The sequence below is a fragment of the Phocoena sinus genome, chromosome 9 (assembly GCF_008692025.1).
Source record: "Phocoena sinus isolate mPhoSin1 chromosome 9, mPhoSin1.pri, whole genome shotgun sequence".
Taxonomy (NCBI): domain Eukaryota; kingdom Metazoa; phylum Chordata; class Mammalia; order Artiodactyla; family Phocoenidae; genus Phocoena; species Phocoena sinus.
In genome coordinates this window covers 21255231-21262309 of record NC_045771.1, presented here as the reverse complement: position 1 = coordinate 21262309, position 7079 = coordinate 21255231, and positions in this window count along the sequence as shown.

Below are 7079 nucleotides of genomic sequence, written 5' to 3'. Positions count from 1 at the left end.
CCAGGACTATTTCTGCTCTACTCTTCTGCCTCTCAGACTTCCCCGTAGCTCCGTTCTCTGTCTGAAGAGCATCCGCTGTTTAAAGGTCAAAGTTTGTATCCACATGTAAAGTCTAAAGTCAGTAGATGACCCAATCCTTTCCTGGGTCTAGGAAACATATTACAAAATTAGAGAGGAGACCGGGACAGAGAGATGATATCATGTGCTAGTCACCCTGGAGCATGAAGTAACAGAGGATGGTCTTTTCCTGTGGGTCCAGAATTGAAGAGTCAGTGAAAATGTGATTAGTGCTTTCCAGGAGAGGGATAGAAATATACTAGACAACCCATATCTGTAAGGAGCAAATAGCCTAGTACCTCACTGGGAACACTTATATATTGGCGAGGTAGAGACAATACAATGTGTTCACAGTCTTGCTAAGGCTTCTCTTCCTAGGCTTATAGCCAGACTACGTTTCCCAGACACCCTTGCTGCTAGGTTTGGGCCATAGAAGTGATCAGTGGGATGTGGGCAGAATTGATGTGGTATTGTCCACGCTCCATCCTCTTATATCATATTTAAGGTGACAGCCTCGCAAGTTGGAAGTAGCCTAGAAGTGCCAGGTAGAACCCCCTGACGCTCATTAGGCTGTGCATGGTATTTATGGTTTGGCATAGCCTACCTACTTGGACCGCTAGCAAAACTTAGCAACCAGCCCCCATCCTTAGGGGTTTTCCAAAAGTCATCTCATTACCATAACAAAAGATACCTTTAGCACTCTCTTCACGTAGGAAATTCCAAGCTCTGTGCCCGGAATCGGGAATGAAAAACAAATATATATTTATTATAAAGTACAAGATCACAAAAGATATTTAAGAATGTAAAGAGATCAGGGCTTCCCTGGTGGCACAGTGGTTAGGAATCTGCCTGCCAATACAGGGGACACGGGCTCAAGCCCTGGGCCGGGAAGATCCCACATGCCGCGGAGCAACTAAGCCCGTGCACCACAGCTACTGAGCCTGCGCTCTAGAGCCCGCGAGCCACAACTACTGAGCCCACATGCCACAACTACTGAAGCCCGTGCGCCTAGAGCCTGTGCTCCGCAACAAGAGACGCCACCATGATGAGAAGCCCATGCACCGCAATGAAGAGTAGCCCCCGCTCGCCGCAACTAGAGAAAGCCCGCGTGCAGCAGCGAAGACCCAACACAGCCAAAAATAAATAAATAAATTTATTAAAAAGAAAACAGAAAGAATGTAAAGAGATCCTAAAACACTGCAATAGAAGGAACATAACGCAGGGAGCCAGTCACAAGATCGCTGGAATTGCAGAAAGGCCAAGCAGTTGGTGGTGAGGAAACGGGAGGGTGGCTTCACTGGGAGCTGCACCTGCCCTGGAGACTGGAAGAACAGGCACAGGAGTGGTGTTCCAGTGGCCGTGAGCCAGAGCTTCCTTTTGGGACCCCACATCATGAAGGGGGACCATCTGGCAGAATTAGAGCTCAGAGTCAGGGATACCTAGTGGGAACTGGAATCATGTCAGGGGCTGTAAGCAGTTATGGAAGGGGGTCCCTGGAGAAAGAGAGCCAGGCATGGCTTTCTTGACATAAGAGAAGCCATTCTGGGCCTAAGCCATTCTGTGATCTGAGTCTGGCCACAATGCTTGCTCTTGAATAGTCTCAGTAATTAATGATCTTAAGGGAACAAAAGAATGCAGGAACCAAGGACTGTTATCAGGCAAGAGAAGTAACAATAGCAAAGATAATGTATCAGTTGTAAAGACTCCCAGCTCTGTTTCAATGGTAAAGATTAGCCTGAAGGGCTTAACCACCAGATTTACTGGAACCTAAGGGATGATGACGTTGACCTTTTCTGACCCTCGTGACTTCAACAACCGACTAAAGCTTGAACTCTGTGGGTCTTTGTTCTGATTCTATGCTGAATTCTCCTCTGCTCAAGCCCCTTCATGGATATGCCTGTACTCTTAGCTTAAAACTTCCCTAATTTTGCTGTTTAGGGGGACACTGCTTTGGGAAAGATCCCTGTGTTCTCCTTATTTACTGCAAGTAATAAATCCATCCTTCTGATCTTTGACTTGGTTGTGTCTTTAGACACCCACCAAGAGGCAAACCTGGCTTTTTTGGCTTAACAGGACTGCCTGATGGGAGCTGAAAATAGTAATAAGGCACAGCCTCTGCTGGACACCCCACCCCTTGTTTCTTTCTTTCTTCTGTCTTGTTCTCCAATTTCACTGGACAACCAGGTCTGTAAGTTCTTAACAGACCTCGGAAAACATAGTTTGCAGGACTCAGTCCCACTGCAACACAGAGCAGAGGAGAGCAGGGAAGGCTACACGTGGATCTGAGAGCAATAGGCACATGCCTGGCTCAGAAAAGGAAGAAGAGAACCTGGATGCTGGCTCAAGGGAGCCACAAGGATGAGAAAAGTCGGCTTACGACGGGAGGTTCTTACACTGATGTGAGGGTAAAGCAGAGGATGACAGAGGCAAACCCAGTCTGGGTTTGGAGATAAGGGCAGCAGGGGGAGATGGTGGACTCCAGGCAGAATGTTGGCCTTGGAGACAGGGGCCACTGGATCTAGAATTTCCCTATGAAAAGGGCTTAGTAGGGCCAGCTGATCGGAACTAGAAATGAGATAGGCTGGGACCTGGGACCCTTTGCTGCAGTGCTCACACCTGGACAAAGGTCTCCTCAAGCAACAGAATACAAAGAAACTTAAAAAGAAAAAAAAGATACAAATGAACTTATTTATAAAACAGAATAGACTCACAGGTTTAGCGAAGGAACTAATGGTTACCAGGGGGGAAGGGTAGGGGGAGGGATAGATTGGGAGTATGGGATTGACATGTACACGCTGCTATATTTAAAACAGATAACCAACAAGGACCTACTGTTTAGCGCAGGGAATGCTGCTCGGCATTCTGTAATAACCTAAATGGGAAAAGAATTTGAAAAAGAATAGATATGTGTATATGTATAGCTAAATCTCTTTGCTGTACATCTGAAACTAACACAACACGGTTAATCAACTATACTCCAATATAAAATTAAAAATTAAAAAAAAGGGGGGCTTCCCTGGTGGCGCGGTGGTTGAGAGTCTGCCTGCCAATGCAGGGGACACAGGTTCGTGCCCCGGTCCGGGAGGATCCCACATGCCGCGGAGTGGCTGGGCCCGTGCGCCATGGCCGCTCAGCCTGCGCGTCCGGAGCCTGTGCTCCACAACAGGAGAGGCCACAACAGTGAGAGGCCCGCATACCGCAAAAAAAAAAAAAAAAATTAAAAAAAAGAAACTATAAGGGACTGAAAATAACTGCATGCATACACAGTTAGGACAAATTATGAACAACAAGATACAAAAAGGCTAAAACCGAACTGCCACTTCTCAAGTGCCAGGAGCAAAAGCAGGGAGTTGCGCATGATCTCTGCACACAGCGCCACCACAGGGGTGGGCAGACCGCTGCCCAAGCCATCCATCCGGCCTGACCCATGAACCCACCCCGACCCTCACCCTACTTAAAGGACCAGCTTGCCGTGTCCTCAGGGAGTGAACAAGGGAAACCGTTACTTGTTTTCGCTCCCTCCTGCTGCAGCAGGAGCGCAAATAAAGCCTTTCCTCAATTTCTTGTCTGGCCTCCCATCAATTTCTATTGATTAAGGAGTCCAAGAACCCAAGTCAGTAACGGAAACGGGGAACTTATTAAAAAACTGCATGCTACTCTTTCTTAGGGTGCGTTTCTTTGGGGAGATTGTTGGATTTGGGGCATGGAAAGGCTAATATCATCTATCACTAGCCTAATAATTTTCAGGTCTCTATATGCAGCCTAGACCCCTCTCCCATCCAACGGTCTGCTAAAGATCTCCACCTGGATGATGAATACTGTGTACTTTGTACTCTTCCTCATGGGCTGGTAACTCTTATTCACCCTTCAGGTGTCTCCTGAAATGGACTTCTTCCCAGAATCCTTCCCCGGCTCCTAGACCAGACTCCCACAGCTAAGGCTTTATTGGCATTAGCTATTTGACGTTTGTCTCTTCCATCACTCTAAATAAAGAGGTAAACTGAGGCAAGCTCAAATGACTAGAAAGCGAGTTTGTTATATTCGGGAATAGCAGAGGACTTGCAATCTGCAATAAGCCGTCTGCAGGAAGCTGCCGTCAGTCATTGGAGGGTTCGGGGGACTTTATTTATAGGCAAGGAGCACAAAAAGGGGGCGGTCCAGCCAGAGCCCCAGCAGCGAGTTCATTGGCTTGAAGATGGGGAGAGATTCTTGGCGGATGCTCATTGGTCAGGAGATAAGCCTCGTGTTTTGGTAAATCAGGCATTTACGATTTCCTAGTTCTGAAGTGTTTTTTCCGAGTGCGCATGCGTGAGATTCTCCATTTTCTATCCTCCGCTTCCATTTTACGTGGAAATCTTTTCACACGTCCCTCTCAAAAGTAGCAGCGTCTCCGCCGCCACCTCTTAGCACAGTACTTGGTACCAGGTAGGTGCTTAGTAAGTGTTCGATGAGTGAACGAATGGCTTATTGTCGGGAGGTGTGGTTGTGGGGCGCCCCCGCATCCTTGAGGGTCCGTGGAGCAGCTGTGCCCTCCCTCCTGCCCCAAGCGGCCTGGGTAGCCAGAGAAGAGACCTGTGTCCGGCAACCTCACTTCCCTAGCGCCTGCCGTTCACAGACAAGAGCTGGGAGCTGGCAGGTTAATTTGGCTGTTACATGGTGGCCCTGTGATCTCGGAGAAACCACAAAACTTTTCTCCGGCTCCCATCTTCTCGTGGGCGAAATAGAAACAGTAGTACCTGCTCTTTTCACCTCTCCAGGTTGTAAGCATTGATGTTACTGATAGAGAAGCACCAAAGCACAAACAGGAATTCACAGGAGCCCTGAGCAGTCCTAGCTCGGAGCCCTGGCTGGCCACACTGATGTCGCCAGCCCAGTCCGTCTTCCAGAGAGAGGAAATGTTAACTGGGATCCGCTTCAAGGGAGGCAGCCCTTTGACTGTGGAGCTGGCCTGTCTCCTCGGCTTCGGAAAGCAGCGCCTCCAGCAGGTGTGGGGTGTGCTGGGCAGCCGAGGGGCCAGCCCATCTCCCACCACTATCCCCAGTGTGGGGTTGGCCCCAGGGCAGGTGATGCAGAGGGCGGGACGGGTTAGACCCAGGAATTCCGATTCCCAGATCAGCTCTGGTCCCAGGACAGGTTCTCCTTCGGCCAACAGCAAACGAAAGAGATAGGCCCTGAGCAGAAAGCAGCCTGGCAATGCTCATGTCCCTTCCCTGCGGAGACCTTTGCCCAAGCTGGGGATATAAGGACTAAAGGCACAGCTTTTAGTGGAACTTAGGGTTGAACCAGAGATAGAATGGATGCCTTTATCCTGGGTGAGGACCCTGCCTCGCTAGGGAGCAGTGATAGCTGAGGTTTGTTGGGGACACAGGGAGTGGGTGGCAGGCCTGTCCCAGGTCTGCTGCCTGGTTCTTTTTCTCCTGGAGCTGCTGAGGCAGGTCTGCCAGGCACTGAGGAGGGTGCTTCCTGGCTCCAGGCACTGGGGTTGACTAACAGCTATACGTGGTGGATGCCCCGGGAAAGGGCTTGTCTCAGAGGAGGGCCTGAGGTTCCAGGGGAGAAACAATCTCACTTCCTCACTTCTCTAGCTGAAATGCTATGCGACCTGCCTTGGGGGCCATCAGGGCACACAGAAGCCCAAGAAGCCCCCCACAGGCAGGGGATTGGAGGTGAGGTGGCCCACAGGAATGCAGGAGTCCCCCATGCCCTAATCCCCAGGGCTTGGCTGGAGGGCGGGGCTGGTACAGGCTAGGACTGTGGTTTCACCACCAAAGCCTCTCCAAAGGCAGGAGGCCAGAGTGTATGAATTATAGGTGAGGGGCTGAGCAGGGGGCCCTGGGCCTCACGTCCCTCTAGGGTAGATAAGGACTGATCAAAGGCACTGCTTGCAGGCCCATCCCTCATTCAGCACAATTTCCAGGATCCACCACCCAGCGAGTGGCTGGAGTGACAAGACAGATAATATATGTACGTGGAGGGGATTTTTTGTTTCCTTTTGAAGTCCTTTTCATGTCTTGTGCGTGGACCAGCCCGAGTACCTCGGCTGCATAGCCCCCTACCCCACTGCCGTTGGGTCTTACACCCCCCGCAGGCCATCTGCTTTCTCTGCTGATTTATCCCTTAGAGCCCAGACTGGCTTGAAATGAACACCAAGAGCAGCTTCTGTGAGCCTCAGTAAGAGCCCTGGGGGACCTGTGGCCACCCGTGCCAGGCTTGGGGTCAGCCAGCACTTTGTCACAGCCTCTGATCCAGCCCCTGAGCCCTGGGGGAAGTGTGGATTCTCTGGGAGGTTCTCTAGAGGTCACACACCGATCACACAGCAAAACAGCGTCAGGCTTCCCTGCCCAGTAGACATCCTGGCCCTCTCTGCATCCCTGTTCCTGGGCCCTGGGCTGCCAATGCCCTCTTCCCTTGCAGCTCCTTGTTCAGACTCTAAAAACCCCTCTGCTCTCCAGGGCAGTGGGGCCTTTTCCAGACCCTCCCCTCAGGCCTCCTGGGGATTCACCCAGCAAACAAGGGGCACTGTGACTGCCTGGAGTTTCTTAAACCTGCCTGGGTGCATCCTGCCTGCTTCATCCTGCCACTACTAAAGAAGAAAAGAGCTTGAGGAAGAGAGACCGGTTGTAGGTTGCCCAAGTTCTTGCGTGCCCTGGCTTTGCTCCTGGGGTGTTTCCAAAGCTCAGGGCTGGGGTCTTTTTTTTTTTTTTAATTATTTTATTTATTTTATTTTTGCCTGTGTTGGGTCTTTGTTGCTGCACGGGCGTACTCTAGTTGTGGCGAGCAGGGGCTACTCTTCGGTGCGGTGCGTGGGCTTCTCATTGTGGTGGCTTCTCTTGTTGTGGAGCACGGGCTCTAGGTAGGTGGGCTTCAGTAGTGGTTGTGGCTCGCGGGCTCTAGAGCGCAGGCTCAGTAGTTGTGACGCACAGGCTTAGTTGCTCCGCGGCATGTGGGATCTTCTTGGACCAGGGCCCGAACCCGTGTCCCCTGCACTGGCAGGTGGATTCTTAACCACTGCGCCACCAGGG